This window comes from Pteropus vampyrus, unplaced genomic scaffold (genome assembly GCF_000151845.1).
Source record: "Pteropus vampyrus isolate Shadow unplaced genomic scaffold, Pvam_2.0 Scaffold67, whole genome shotgun sequence".
NCBI lineage: Eukaryota > Metazoa > Chordata > Mammalia > Chiroptera > Pteropodidae > Pteropus > Pteropus vampyrus.
The window spans coordinates 6,125,750-6,142,491 of NW_011888848.1; positions in this window are offsets into that span (position 1 = coordinate 6,125,750).

A 16,742-nucleotide genomic window follows, 5' to 3' on the forward strand; every position below is an offset into this window, starting at 1 on the left:
AGCCTACTTCATGGTTCACAGACAGCGTATTCTCCCTGTGTCCTCACATGGTGGAAGTGGAGAGAGAGCTCTGTGGGCCTCTTATAAGAGCACTAATTCCATTCATGAGGGCTGTGTCCTAATGACCTAAGTATCTCCCAAATCCCCCACCTTCTAATATCATCATCTTTGGGAGTTAGGATATCAATATATGAATTGGGGCCGGGGAGACACAAACATTCAGACCATGGAAGATGCCTATTGCAACCGAAGAATTTGAGGCTCACACCAGGTCATTCTTCTGCTAACAGGTCTGCTGACTGGACTTCTGCTGATCCAGCCTGGGCTCAGCTCAACTTTGAGCTGGCGGGGTGGGGGTGGGGGTGTCTTCGGGCTGGGTCACTGTAGTAGGAGGTGCTGTGAAGTCACGTGGCAAAGGCATAGATGTGCAATTCTAATTCGAGGAGAGTGAGGAAATTCAAAAGGATTCTATCTACCTTAAATAGTTCCTATAGGCTACCTAGTACTGTATTTCATTTTACCTGGTAGAAAATATCTAATACCAATAACAATTTATTGGAAGATCCCAGAACCTCCTTGTTCTAACTCTAATATTTATCCTGATGATGAGAATATTATTTTCTTTCCTTAACCAGTATAAGTTATGTGTGGATGTGTGGCTATAACTCTGGTTCATCGTTGGTTAAGTCAGGATAATTTGTGTTTATTCAGCATCTACGTCTGACCCTGCCATGTTCGTTTCTACAGCAGTTGCTTAGCATAGCAAACATGACAATCCACTTACATAACAGTCCTTGAATAGCATTTTATAATGACCTTTAGTAAAGCCTTACTAAATTGGGTGTTTCCAGTTTAACCACATCTAAAGGGGCTTCTTTAACTAGGAGCTTAAATTTTTTAAAATAAATTAATTGACAAGAATCAAAACAGCACCATGAGTTTACCAGATAATTAGCACAGGTGTTTTAATAGAGCTAAATACTAACGGCCTGTGCCAGTCCCTCCTCCACGTCTTCTTTTGGGTCTCACTTTGGTGTTATCATTAAGCTACCATGATTTCCAGACTCTTTGTTTATTTAAGGTCTAGTATAGCACAAGAAGTTCTTACCCTTATAATAAATTAATTCCCTAACATTAATGTTGCTATGGCTACTGTCTCACTAACACTTTGCCATTCCCAAGCTATGGATAGCAATGCCTGAGTTAGATTGCATTTCTCTTAATTTCTCTTCTGTGCTGATATGCACGAAGCATTTTCTTATAGCCATTTACCTTCCTACATTAGAAGTTCCAACTTCTATATGTCGCAGAATCAGTGATTTTACAAGTGAAATTTCAAGTAAGCTAAGGCAGCAGGATAAACTGAAAACTCCAAATACCTGTTTCATTAATTCTAAGACAGGCATTTCCCCCATATTTTAACATTTCCAAATAACATGCTGCAATCACTGGCAACTAGGTGGCATTGTTGAGGTCGCTATAGTTGTGTGAAAATTAAAATCATCTGTTGGAATCTGGGAAGGCCAAGAAAATGCCAGTATCACTGTGTTTAGGATTTGATGGTGTGTAATAACAGGCACTTAAACATGTCCTGTTTGCTTTCCTTCCTATAACAGAAGTGTGGCAGAAGCAGTGCAGGGCTGGCGTGGCAGTTTCACGGTCATTGGGACCCCAGGGTCCTTTGATCTGTCATCTATGGCTTCTGACTTAAAGATTAGTTCATGTTCTAAGATGTGTGCTTGTAGGATCCAGCCTTATACTTCAAGGAAGGAGGAATGGGTAGAAAAACAAAAAAGTTATACCCAGCTTTTCATTCCCTTTAAAAGTAGCTTTGTCAGAAGCAAAATACAACAATCTCCACTTAGATTCGTTGATCAGAATTAGTAACCTGGCCATATTGACCTTGAAGAGAAGCTGGGAAATGTTGCTTTTAGCTAGATACACCACACCAATAAAATCAATGTTTTGTTGCTAAGAATCAAGGAATGGACATTGGGCAGACTAGTGGTCATCTCAGGTATTGACAGGTTTCTGTCTGGTTCACTTGGGAGAATTATTCTAGATGGTTCTGATGCAGCCAGTTCAGAGAATTGCTTCTTTTAGGAATTCTCATGACTGTGTTCAGCTTAATTCCTTGTCACATTGATTATATTAATTATACTGGCCCACATGACCAGTTTTATATTACCAACAGTATTGTTCATATCTGTCTGTACTTGTCTCTATAGTTCCTCTGTCACAGCCTGTTATGAATACTATTTATTCATAGACATCCTGTGTTTTTCACGGGATAGTCTAAATTTTAAAGAAGCTGAAAAAACCACTTCCTCATCTATGGACTTTGATCTTTCTGTTTAAAATTCTTCTGCTTATCCAGCTCATGTCTAGAACTGTGAAACTAAATGCTATCAGCAGAAATTGGCAAAAATAAACTTTAAAAATAATTTCTTTTCTTCCTTTCTCTCGATATAGAGCATTACAGCTCTTTAGTATAAGCAAAGTTGGATGAGAAATTTCACCATTATCTCGTTTCTGTAGATAGTTAAAATGGTGACTACTAGTGACATCAAATCTTAACACCATTTCGTTTGGATTGATACAGCAAGATTAGTAAAGAATGATTTTAGTGTAGGGCTTGCATGTTTTAAATTTATATAATAGTTTAATTCCTATTTCAGTGACAGTGCGTGTTATCCCCACAACTATGTAGATCTATCTGTGGTAAAACCCCGGTTAGGCCATGTGTGGACAATTTATGACCACGCTCATGGTCACCAAAGTGATGGTTGATCAAGGGTCATGGGAAAGAAAAATGAAGATGCAAAATTATGAATTACAGGGAAAAAAATCTCTTAGAATTAAAATTAGAAATGCTTCCCTCTGTCAAAAAGCTGAGTAAGTTTATAAAACCTGTCTCATTCTGGATTTTGTGGCGAGCTCCACCAGCGAGCTTTGCAGAGCGCTCTGTAGGGCCCACTGCCGTTAGGATGAACACAGTGGACTGCAGTTTGATTCCCTTCCAGGAAACAGAGAAGCTGAGAGAATGTGGCAAGTGGCTTTGGAGGTTGAGTGGGGAGAGTTGCTGCTGCATTTGGCTTGACCTTTGGTCCTGGAGTTTGATGGGACAAAAAATATACGAATATTCCCTTGTCCTAGTGTGAGCAATGTGGATAAGAGATCTAGTTCAGAACAATTTTAAAATTGTGTGTAAGAGAGATACCATCCTGAGGACAGAGAAGATCAGTATGGAGTAGACTCCTGGAAAACCAAGGACTGAGCCAGGTGGGACAACTGGAGAACTAGAACATGCTGTTGAAGAAGAGACTTTCTGAAGAACCTTAAAAGTGTCAATAAGAGAAAGAGTTAGCTTTTTAAAATTAATTTATTTTCCAATTACAGTTGACATACAACATTGTATTGGTTTCAGGTGTACAACATAGTGATTAGACATTTATATACGTTACGAATAGAGGGTTAGTTTTAATTACCTCTCAGTCTAGAAAGCGTGCAGCCATATTTTAACTGTACTTGTCAAGTAAAAACATTTCTCTGCTTCCTTTTCCCTCCTCTATCCAAGCACTTAACCCTGGAAGGGTGCAAAGCCACGGTTAGCAAATAGGGGGAGTAAGAGAGATGAAAGAGAAGGATTCCTTTGCAGAAATCTTATGTTTGAATAAAGATTGATATATTGGACTGGATACTTTCAATAAATGAACTAAGACTATGTTCGTGTCTTAAAGTGATCGTAGGACTTTATCTTCCCCCAGAGTGTCAGAATAGCCATTGTGCCAGCCCAAGTTTCATTCAGGGGTAGCAGGGCTACCCAGTCCCCCTGCCCCAAGCAGGTAGGAAGTAAACCAAAGTTGTTTTGGGTTCACTGTGTAAAAATCAGCATATTGCATATCAATATGCTGATTCCATATGTACTCACAACAACCTGTGAAATGGGTTCTATTTTTAATACCAGGCCAGACTGGAGCTGAGAGCTTGCAGAGCCTGCCGCATGCTCTGGTTGTGTGGTTGGGGTGGAGCATGACCGAAGTCCTCCCCCCAAAACTGCCGAACTCATGCAGCCACTGCAAATAGCAGGAGAGTCCCTTCCTCCTGCAATGTGCCCCAAGGCCCTCTACTGAGAAAGCTCAACAAGGTGCTGACTGTACAGGAGAGATGCTTAAAGGAATTCTGAACATTAGGATAGAGCATGTGCTGAAGGGTGAACCTGGAACTGAGAGACAGTCAACCCGAAAGTGACACATGGAGTTTGACCAAAATGACGTGACTCTGTGATGATGGTACTTCGTGCATTTGCTATGTTGGGGACAAGAACTTTTCAATTGTACAGAAAGGAAATCCACTCTCTTCCCTTCTGTATCCTGCTCTTTGTCCCAGAGGACTGACTTGTATGGATATCAAAGGGTTTTACCAATGGGGAACTTCAACAGGAAATGAGAGGGAGAGAAGAGAGTGAGGATAGGGTGTCTGGATTGTCTTCCCGCTGGGTTCCCTTGGGTGGTCTGTATTGCATGACTGAAGAGTAGCTTCTCTCCAGAAAGCCTTCTCCAGGCAGAGCAGAGAGTCTTACACTACCCATGCTGAAGGGCCAGTTTGTTTTCCTATTTCCAATCCATCACAGGTTGGTATTTTGTAAATAGAAGGCAAAGGAATTACTAGAAAAATGAAATAAAAATTAAAATAAAGACATAGATAATCCAACCCATTTTTATTATTAAATACAAGACATACAATTATTCTGTCAAATTGCTATTGAATTTTGTAAATGCATGCTCTCAATTTCTGTACCTAGCTCATCTAACAGTTACTAGATCAGCACAGCTCTGTAGATTCTTCTCCTTTGCTTCCGGCAATCGTTCTCTGTCCCTCTGGTCCAGAGGTGGTGACAATTCTGCTACTGTTCGCCCCAGGTTCACACTGCTGTTTCCCTAAGTGCACATTTGTAGTTATAGTCACACGCCATGTGATGTGGGGCTACTTCTGAGACACGCATGGTTAGGTGACTTCGTTGTTGTGCGAACACCATAGAGTCCACTTACACAAATGGAGATGGTGTAGCCCACTACTGTAATTGTGTGTGCTATACTTTTACTGGCAGCACAGTAGGTATATTTATACCACCATCACCAGGAACAGGTGAATAAGTAATCAGCCCAAGGGTCGACAGTCGGTTTTTCTCTTTTGTAATGCTAGTGCCTAACTTAAGCTTTAATTGCTGTGGCATCCACTTCAAAGCCGCTGTTCCAGAGAAGCACATTGCCAGCCACAGAACTAGGCTGCCTCCTCACACTGAGGCTGCCCCCTCCCACCTCCCCCACCCCCAAGATCTTGGTTTATTTCCATAACTGACCTTTTGGGCTATTTGTTTGTTTTTTTTCTCTTCCTCCGCTTGTGCTTTAAATTCTTGCTCTTGTGTTTTAAATTCACCAATAAAGAGAGACTTCTTGAAACCCTAAGCCCCCACACTGGACCCAGATAAAAGCAGAATTCCAGGCTTTTGTGCACTAGCTCTCTCTCTACTTGTCACCTTGCTGTGTACCCCTGCTCCCACCCGCCATGTGCCTTATACCCTCCAGGGCTTGAAGTTATAAACTCTTTTTTCCTTCAAAGTTTCCTAATGATTATTGCTGAAGGTACTTTGCAATCATAACAAGAACCACAAGGGGTGTAGGCCCAGTTGTAATATTGATTTAGAAAGGGGAGATATTTGTGGGAATCTCACCTGGGACCAGGTATTACTATCTGTAATCTGAGACCTGCACCCAACAGAAACGTGTTGTGCTACTGTTATTATGGCTGTGACATCAATAGAAATTTTTCAGCTCCATTATAATCACATGGGACTACTGTCTTATATGCAGTCTGTCGTTGACTAAAATGTTGCTATTTAGTGCATGACTGTGACCTTTTGTAAATAAGCGAACCCACCTCAATTTATCCTAGTTTTGAGATGGGACATCACTTGTAAAATTCTTAATCTTTTAGCAGGAAATGAAATGGGACATCTCTTGCAGAGTTAATCTTATTTTAGTTGCAGAGTTAATCTTTTTAGTAAACCTAGTTTTCTTCCCTCCTTTCTTTGGAAAAAAGGCCCTCTCCCTGAAATCCTGATAATTGCCCTGGCAACTCAGATCCTCTGGCCATTGATAAGGGTCATCAACCCATTGTTAAGCAGAAATGGTGCTCAGCCAGGCAGGGCCCTTAGAGTCTGAGGGGTGGGGGTGGGGGGGGTACTTTAAGCCAAAGGTCTTTCTTTTTACTCTTTAAGAAACGTATTAACCAAGCCTGTTTCCCTTTACTCACATAACAAGCAAATCAATAATAGAAATTAATAGATGTATGATTTAAATAACGAGTTTGTATTTTCTTTTCCTTGTCTAGAGACTGAGGTGGCACTTCAGCAGGAAACCCAAGACCCCACCCTGACTGAGGCAGAAAGGGAAAGAGCTCCATGAAACCCCTGTAGGCAGGGACTATGGCCATTCTCAGCAGGAAGCAGATACGGAAGAAGAGACCCGTCCCTCATCATCCCTACTAATAATAAGGGGGTTCAGGGCTCTTAGAAAAGAGATAGGCAGGATAGTTAGTTAGGGGGTTTCGGGTCCGCCTGCAAAGACAATGAGGTCATCCTATCTTAGAAGGGGTCTGCCCTAATCTACCTACAATTAAGCAAGCCAGAAGGCATTTTTTTTTAAAACTCACACAAAGAAACCAGTAGGTAGAGATTTAGGTACCAGTTTAAGCCAGTCACTCGCAGTTGCACAATGAAGATCCCAATGACCTTCATCTCACCTGAACCTCATTATACCATCATTATAATATGATGCATATGCCCGGAAGTTCATTAATATCATTATAACAGACTGAATTTGGGGAACAAACATCCTCAGAAAGCAAAATGAGTCACTGAGTCCTGTCAATCTTAGTTATCAATCAAGGAAGCCCACTCTAGGTAACCACCCACAGCAAAAAGGGATAAAAACCCTGAAGTCTTTGTTACCAGGCCTTTTGAGCCATGCTTCTCTAGCTCAGGCCCGCTTCCGTATCTGGAAGTATACCTTCCCCTCTAATAAAACTTTTCTTTTCTACTGTATTTCGGTGTCTTGCTCAATTATTTGTTCGAGACATCAAGAACCTGGACTACGTGCCAGGAGAGGACCCCACTTTCCTGTAACAGTTTGAGTGGGCCTTTTGTTTCTGGTTGTGACTGTGACTGATCAGCAGAAAATGTTTATCCTGCAAGAGAAGGTAACTATGCGTGAATTTGGGGGAGAGAGTAAGACACTAAAGTGGGTAGATGGGAGTGGAGTTAGTATAATTTGCAAGCAAACTGAAAATTTGTAAGGGCTAAAGATGATTAGAAGGCATGAATGAAATGCTCTTAGGTTAACAGGATGGAATTGGGTTAGATTAATTTGTATGAGTAACAATGTAAACAGAATATCTAGTATGTTTTGAGAGACTGGCTATGAAGTAGACTTATTACACTTCTGGCAGGTATCTTTTGAATAGATAAAAAATTTAAACTACCTGTGAGGCAATACTTCCTTAGACATCACTTCTTTTAAAATAAGACATATATTTCTAGGTGGGGGAAAGTCAATATATTTCTATAAATGCTGCTGAATAGCAGTTTGTGCCTTATGAGAATTTTTCCTATATAGATGTATCGTATACCTTCACATAAAATTACTGTGAATTATTACGAAGCATATCCGAGTGAGAAAACCAGGGACTCCAGCTTGTCACCACAGAGTGAGAGCCTTCTGTTCTCAGCAGATACCTGTGAGTAGACAGTGTTTTCCCACTGGGGTTCACTATATTTGTTAGCCTTAACGGTGTTCTTCTTGTAATTAAATAAGGGATTATTAACAACTGGTAAACGCTGATTTTTAGAAATCCTAGAAACTGTCGAGAAGGAAATTCATATGCATCTTTCTCCTTTCTCCACCTTCGCTTTTTTATCATTTGATACAATGTCTTCTCTTAATTTGCAAAAATTAAACCTCAGAATTTTGTGTAAGCATTTTATAGGACACACGTGAGAAGAATCAACTAATCAACTACACGGTCACAGGGGTCTCTTGGTGTTTTAAAGTGAAAAAAGTTTAAAATATTTTAGAGTAGTGAATATTAGAGACATTATTATTTAAGATAGGAGTTGGCGGTCCTATAACTTTGCAGTGACAAAACTGATGAAATTGATATTAAAATCATTGCCAACATGGTTGGAGTAATGGACTTTTCTTGATTTTTCCTGCTCATCTTGACTGCCCTTCTTTTTATAACAGCTTCACTCTTCCTCTTAAAAACTGGCCGCTCCCACCTCCAGCGGTTCCCGAGGGTCTGTCAACCACAGCACAGACTCCACCCCTGTGCCAGAAGCTGGACAAACCACCCAGGCTGGGCTGATCTTAATCTTGCCACAGAACTTCCCACGTTGGAGGTAAAGGGCCAGAGCTCTCGCCTTTTGGATGTGACTCCAGAGCTGCTGCTAGTCACATTCTCAGCACGAGGAGAACCCTGAGAAAGTGAGACTGATGTCCAGAGAAAAGTCCATGATGTGGCTGGAGACCAGAGTGGACAGAGACTTATTCAGCTGTCATTGGTTCTCGTCTCTGACATCCTCAGCATGTTTCTGATTTTTCTGCAGTTCCTCCAATTTTGTGAGTTATCTGAGCTATTCTAATGTCTCTATGAGCCCTTTCTTATTTTGCTTTAGATAATTTGATTTGAGTTTCTGTTAATTGCAATAAAGACTTTTCTAACTAATATAGCAGTTAAATATTGATATATTTATTTGAAACAATTTATAGCTCTTGAATTTAGCATACTTCCTAAGTACCTTTTGGATCTCCCATTGGCAAGGTGTGGGATCAACTTCCTATTTGGGGCAGAATATAGCAAAATCTCCATTATGTTCTACTAATGGTGAACAAAAGTCTTTCAAAACTTGCAGATAATCTCCAATTCATTTTTATTTCACTCTGGAACACAGAAACATAGTAGATATTTAATTTTTTTCTTGATTAGCTCTGTTAGTGCATCATATGTGATGGTTGTTCCTCAGTGGTAACTAAAGGAGAGGATAATATTTGGTGCTACTAAAATGCTTTGGAGCTAAAGGGGACCTCAGTCTGTAATCTAAACAACCTGGGGTTCAGAGCAGATAATGGTCTTGAGATAATATTCTATGTATAGAACCATGGTTTTTGATAGGAGCAGGATAACAGAGGGAGTAACTTATATGACTTGACAAACCATAAAAAGTCAGACTTTTTAGGTAACTCCAAGGAAGATGTTTTATGTAAGATATGAATCTAGGCCATACTTCATATACCATGTGTTCACGGAAAAATGCAGTTTCTTAGCAACCATCACCTAGTTGTCAAGTTATTATTTGATTTTTATAGACACCCAGCTTTTTTAGGCACATATCTCAATAATACTTAGGCGTAATATTCAGATTAGTGTTGGAATAATTACATTTCACTTTCTTCCCAATGATACTTTAAAAATGAACCGTTCAAACTTTACCTCTTTTTAAAAAACAAGATAAACTTTTACAGTTTTTTTATAGTATGGCATGAAAAAAAATCTAAGCTCGTTCTCTTGTGAATGAGTGAATTCATTAATTTGTTCAATAAAACATATATTCGATGTCTACCGATGCCAGGCTTAGGGGATACTAAGATGAATCAGAGCTCATGTCTGACCTCAGGAGGATCAAGGAGGTATAGCCATGTCAAAGCCATGGTACAACTATCCCAGATGTTATGATAGAGGATATAGGCGGTCAGACAGACACACAGACAAACAGCAATTGAGCACAAGTGGGAGAATTCTCCTTAGGTGGGAGTAAGAGTCAGTCAAGCAATACTTCATAGAGAAGGTAGCATCTGACTATTTGACTTTGATTTTAGAGAACTATGTTTAACTCTTTTCTGATCAGAACTTTGCTCCTTCCCATGGCTGAAACCAAGAACTTCCCTCCATGCCTTAACTCAAGATGGAACACTTGCAATTAATAATAACAAATGATTCATTTGGTATCATTAAACTTGGTATCATTTGCCTTATATCTTTTTGATGCATATCCACTGATACCAAATGTATACCTTTTGGTATCACTTACAATGTAGACTGTACATATATTTGAGGTGAGGTATTCCAGATAAGAAGATTACTACTAATAGTAAAACAAGAAAAGAAATGCAAATAATTAAATTAATGTTAACTGTAAAAAGCAGTCTATTCAGTAGTATGTACTTTATAATCACAATTTTTGTTTATAGATGTATGTATGTATAATATATATAGATGGGAAATATATTTTCTAATTCATTAGTGGGGGATATCTCTGTAGGATTATGCATTGTTTCAAATTGGTTCTGTGGAAAATATTTTACTAATTTCCTTCAATAAACATGTATATACTGTTTTAGAAGAAGAAATCTCACTTTGTGGGATTTAAATCATTCAAAAATATTATTTTTAATATTTTCTCAATTTTCTTCAGTGAACATTTATTCTAAAAAAGTTAGTACATGAGATCAGATACAAAAGGTGAAAAGCTCACGACTCAAAGAGGACTGAAAAATTTAGGGAGCACAGTAACTGACATGCATAATGTCTTTTATGTATCTTCCCCATGTCTAACATTCAAGATAGTAATTGCATTCTCTGTAGGATTTCACCTACAAATTTCTGTAATGCCATCTCCTTCAGTAGTGACTGGTTAGGGGTAGGCATATGGCACAGCTCTGACCACTGAGACAAGATAGTACGTATGCCGAGAAGTTTCTTAAAAAGACCAAGGAGGAGATAGTCTCTACTTCCTTGGGATATTTTATGTAGATGTGAGGTATGAAACAGCTATTTTGCTACTACTATGGGTTGAATTGTGGCCCCTCAAAAGATATGTTGGAGTCCTAACCCCCAGTACCTCAGAATGTGACCTTACTTGGAAATTGGGTCATTATAGATATATTCAGTTAAAATGAGGTTATACTGGAGTAGAGTGGGTTTGTACTCCAGTATTACTGGTATTCTTATGCAAAGGAGAAATTTGGGCACAGATATACACACAGGAGGAATGCCATGAAAAGATGAAGGCAGTGATTGGGGTGATGCTTCTATAAGCCAAAGAAGACCAAAGATCACCAGCAAACCACCAGAAGCTAAGGGAGAGCCATGGAACAGATTTCCCCCTCCCCCAATCTTCCCACAGCCCTCAGAAGGAACTAACCTTATTGTACACCTTGATCTTGGACTTCTAAGCTTGTGAACTATGTGATAATAAATTTCTGTTGTGTAAGCCATCCAGTCAGTGGTGCTTTTTTATGGCAGTCCAAGCAAACTAATACAGTTAACTTGAGAGGAAATGACGAGAACAAAGGTGATATGTGAAGATGCAAAGTAGAAAGTGGAAATATGGTCCAAGATGACATCCTTAGCTGCTAAATTAATAAATCTTCTTGGAGTCGCACTTGGGACTTCTTGATGTTTGTAGTGGTCACTTTTCCTAGTTATGCAAACCCTGTGAGTTGCTTTCAATTACTAGCAATTAAACTAACTGAATCAGCCTTCTTCAGTGTCCCGTTTTGCAGAGTTAGACAGAGATGTCCAACTCTGCCCCCTAGCCATTTTCCTCCACTAGTCCTCTAGATATCTCTCTGTATGTCTAAACTGAAGTGGAATCACTAGTATTTCTTTTTGTGACTGGATTATTTCACTTAGCATAATTTCTTCCAGGTTTATCCATATTGTCATATATTGCACATATTACAGAATTTCCTTTATTTTTAAATTCTGAATAAGATTATATTGCATGTATGTTGCACATTTTCTTTATCCATTCACCCATGAATGGACATTTAAATTGTGTTCATTTCTTGGCTATTGTGAATAAATGCTGTTATGTACATGAGAGTGCTAATATCTCTTTAAGACCCTGATTTCAATTCTTTTGCCTAAATATGTATAAGTGGGATTGCTGGATCATATAGTAGTTCTATTTTTAATTTTTTAAAGACATTCCATACCAGTTTCCCTAGCAGCTGCACCATTTTGCCTTCCCACCAATAAAACACAAGGGTCCCAGTTTCTCCTTATCCTCATCAACACTTGTCTTTTGTTTCTGCACGATTCCGTGTATCTACAAGTATCTTATCTAGAAGTACCTAACATCATCAAAATAATAGAATCAAGGAGTGAAGTGGCAGTTGCTGGAGGCAGGGGATAAAGAGACATATGAAGCTGCTAATCAACAAGCGTAATGTTTTAGTTAAGCAAGAGGGATGAGTTCCAGGGCTCTGCTGTACAATGTGTATCTGCAGTTAACAATACTGTCTGTGCACTTACATTTTTATTAAGAGTTGTTTTCATGTTAACTGCTCTTACCGCAACAAAAGGAAAAAAAAAAAAAACCAAGAAGAGGAATACATTTTTTTTTCTTTGAAGAGGTTCCCTGTTTCTGTGAACACCAGAAAGAAGGAGCAATCTAACTCATCATCAGTAGGAGTCAAGCCCAGCCATGAGCCCTTATAAGAAAAGCTCAGACACACATGACTGTTAGTTTTTCATTGTTATGCATTCTTTACTTAACAGTGCTTTAGGGAGTGCCTGATTGTTACGGGGTAGGAGAAAAAGAAAAGCAATTTGCAGCCTAAGCTCTGGCTCCTCACTTTCTGGAGTTGGCTTTTGGGCCTGGGATCTCTAGGACTGAGGGAAAGTAGCCATTTCCATCCTCTGCTTTGGTGGGGAGGAACTTCAGTGAGGTTGGGAACTTGGATGTAACCTTCAAAAGAAAGCTGCTTAGGGCCACTAGACCTGAGAAATCAAAGCAGGTGATTTCCTAGGCTTTGAGGTGGGTAGTACATCTGAAAGCTGGCCCTGTGGAACTCCTCGTTTCTTACAGCCAGTTGTCAGGGCTCGCTCACTGTCCCTGCAAAGACACAGGGTCTCCCCTGCTGAGACACTACAGACCTTCTGCCTTTTGCTAACGGGGTTAAGATTCCTATGACTTCCTCATCTTCTGGTGGCTTCCCTGTGTCTTTAAGCTGCTAAACTAACTCACACCTCCCCAGGTGAATGGGATATGGATTTGGGGGAAGAGGATAATTCTTTATACTCACATAAGCGAACTAGCCCCTGATATTCAGGTCGGATTCCTAACTGGCTGTGCTGCTTTTATGTGCATTGTGGATCACGGGCTTGAACGTTCTCCTGACAAAATTGGAATTTTCACCCTGGGTGGCCAGTATGGGCTTTCATCTTATTAACTCATTCACCGACGAAATGGTGGTAGATTGATATTCAGCTAAAGGTATTTTTGAAGATGGTATTTTTCTGCCAACAAATAATGAGAAATATCTTCCTTGAATGCTTTGCTTATCAGAGCTGAAATGAATATTTTGTGAGTTATCCTCACAGAACTCGTGAAGGTAAAAAACTTTCTTAAACAGTACTCAGAGGGTATGAAGAAACTAGATCATCCTTCAACCTCATTTTAAAATACAGAGCTTGCCATAGCTATTTCAAGAATAGCATAAAAATAGATAATATTGAGCAGAGAACATTTTATTAAATATAACACTTGTATTTTTTTAGTGCTGATCTATTGTCAGTCAATCAATAAGTATTAGATTAAGCACTTTTGCTATTTTAAATTGTTATATTATTTCTTTTATTTGCCATTCACACAGCCACTTGCTAAGTAGCACTTCCGTTAAAAGTTATTTTCCTTTTTAGTTTTTTCCTATGTTTGTAATTATAAAAATAAGCTTCTGGAATAACTCTAGAAATATTTTCTTATTAAAATTTTACCATAAGTTAAAATCAGTAAAACAGGGATAATAATTTCTATCTCACAGGGTTAAATATGACCATGCATGAAACATGTCTGAAAGGGTTAGATATTCAACTCATTATTTTATAAGCCCCTTTATTCTCTGATTAGCACTTAGAGATAGTAAACGGCTTCTATTTCATGGTAATAAGGCCACAGAGCACTTATTATTTGCAAAATATTTTAACTGAAGGTATTTTTGAAAGATCTACCATGTTTAGATGGCTTTATTTGAAAGTATATATGTATAGCAGGAATATTACTAATATTACTTTAGAAGATAAATACTGAAATGCCGTTTTCACCTGAAATGTTGGTGTTTTGCAACAGGTACTAAAGATCCATGGAATTCCTGCCTGGATTCAGATGGTTTCATCAAATGACTTAATTGTCATCTTGACTTTGCCTGACAGAGAACTTTGCTTTGATTTTAGTTCTTCTTTGGTAGTTTGTGGTGGTTTTCAGACACACACTACTCAAAATGCTACAGAATTTTTCCTTTCTTACATTGCCTCTGATAAAGAAAATATGATTCAATATTATAATAATAATAATAATAATATAGTACTTTATGCTCATCAAAGTTTCTTTTTATTATTTTATTGCCACATTAACTCTGAACAGTACATAGACAATATTCAGATGAGAAAATTAAAACCCAAAGAAACTGTGATTTGTCTGAATTTATAAGCAGAATCTGGAATTCAGCGTTATTAATATTACTCTTGCAAAGATTAATTTTACTGTGTAAAGTACAGTTGGTTCTTAAACTTTTTTAGATCCTGGATTTCTTTGAATCTGATGAACATGATGGTGCCTCTGTATATATACAGCAGAAATAAACATACATATACACATTGTCCTAAGTTTATCTTTCCACCCCAACTCAGCTAATTAAGTGAACCTCTAGTTTTAACAGTCCTGCTTATGGATCACATAGCAATGAACCTGTTAAGGCAGCCTGGTTTTGCTGATTTAAAATATTATTTACATGTAAGTGCGCAGATGGGAACACCAGAGACACACACCACAAATCTTTCCCCCTGCAACACACTCTGATAATTTTTACCATAGAGAAAGAATATAGGTTGATTAATTCATTCAAACTGTGTTTCATGGAAATCAGGTAACTTACAAATGGTAACATGTTTTTCTAAGAAAAAAGTGCTTTGTTCAAAAATGTTTAGGAAATGCTGCATGTTATAGTTGTCTTATGGGAATTCACTTTAGTATATCAAAGATTCTAGAAGTCTTGCAGCAAAGAAACCTCTGTACCGTTTTTTGACCCGGCCTCCCTCCATATTATCAAACCACATAACTTTTTTTTATATTTAAATAATTCTCACTAGCATCACCTAGAATACACTTTTGAAAATGGTGGCTACTTTCATTCACTTTTTGTGATTCTGACGACATCTACTAGTTATCCTGTTACCTATTGACAATGTTGTGGTTGTGCCAGCATTTGGGAGGTCTGGAACTGCTAAGTTCCTGCATGTTTCTCCTTCTGTGGTAACATTTTCACGTAGGCCAGCTTAGAGGACCATTGCCCACTTTTGTCTAATGGTTTAATGTATGGAGATTGACATGGAGTTCCTTTTCCTGTTTTTTTATTCTAAAAGTTTTTGAAGATAATAAATGCACCCTTTGTAGTACTCGTCTCCTTTTTCATTCTCAGCAGTTTCTAGTTCTTAAAAAAAAGAACTGTTCTATTCATTATTTCAGTGACAGTTGAGACTAGAGCTTATCTTACTACAATCCTCTCACCTTCCATCACTAGGCAAGTTTGAAAGACAGAAGAATGTCATGGATGAGTACCATTGTGGGTGATGCTAGGCCCAAGAGACCTAGGTTCAAATTCCAGGTCCAGCATGTACGAGCTTCGTGAGCAGGGCAATTGGCTAAACTATATGTGCAACATGGTGACAGTATGATGCCTACTTCATTGGTACCATTGCCTTGAAGCAGTTAATATACATAATGGAATTAGTACAGGATCTGGTGATCATAAGTGAGGGTTTGTTAGAACTATCGAAAGTCAGCTGAATCTGGTTCTTATGATGTACTTGTCGTCTGTTACAGAGAAAGCGCCCAAACAGTAGCTATTTTTGCCGTTATTACTGTTACTCTTTTTATAAATCTATTGATTATATTCTCATTGATTTACCTGATTCCAGAATGAGGTATAAACTGATTATAGAAACTGATTATAGAAATTTTAATTCTAATGCCCAGAGTGCATGTTGTGGAATTGACATGTTATTTTGTTGTTGATTTTTAATAGCGTATACCCTGTGAAGAACAGACTTTTTTCTTTCTTGCTTATTTGAAAGTACTTCCCTGCCAAACTGAAGCTGAGGGTAGAGGAGTGATGCATGTGGGAATGTGTTGGGATGTAGCTAAATGAGCTTCTGAAAGGGAGAAGAGGAACACTTGTTAAACATTCTGGAAATGCATAATCATCAAGAAAGTCACAGTTAATGGATAAACAATGCAGACCTTATTCCTGTGTTTATTTTTTCTCTCCTAACCATTTCATTACATTTTGCCATAGATTGAAGGAATAGGTTCAGTGTAAGTTGACTCTCGCAACCTGAATAGATGACTGGAAAGTTAGGCCTACAATTATTTTGTTCTATGCTTATTTTTTTCTTTTAAATTCTATCTTGCCTTCCTTACTGTGAGCATAGTGGCTCAACACTTTCAAGTGTGAAATAGTTCGTATGAATCAAGATTAGTTTTCTCTAGGATAAAGAAAAAATTACCAATACCGTTTTAGATTTATTTGCATTGGCCATTTTCATCAATTAGAATTATAACCTTTAAAGAAGTGGACCAGTTTGGTTTGAAAGCAGGTGAACTGGGGCCTGCTGGGAACTGT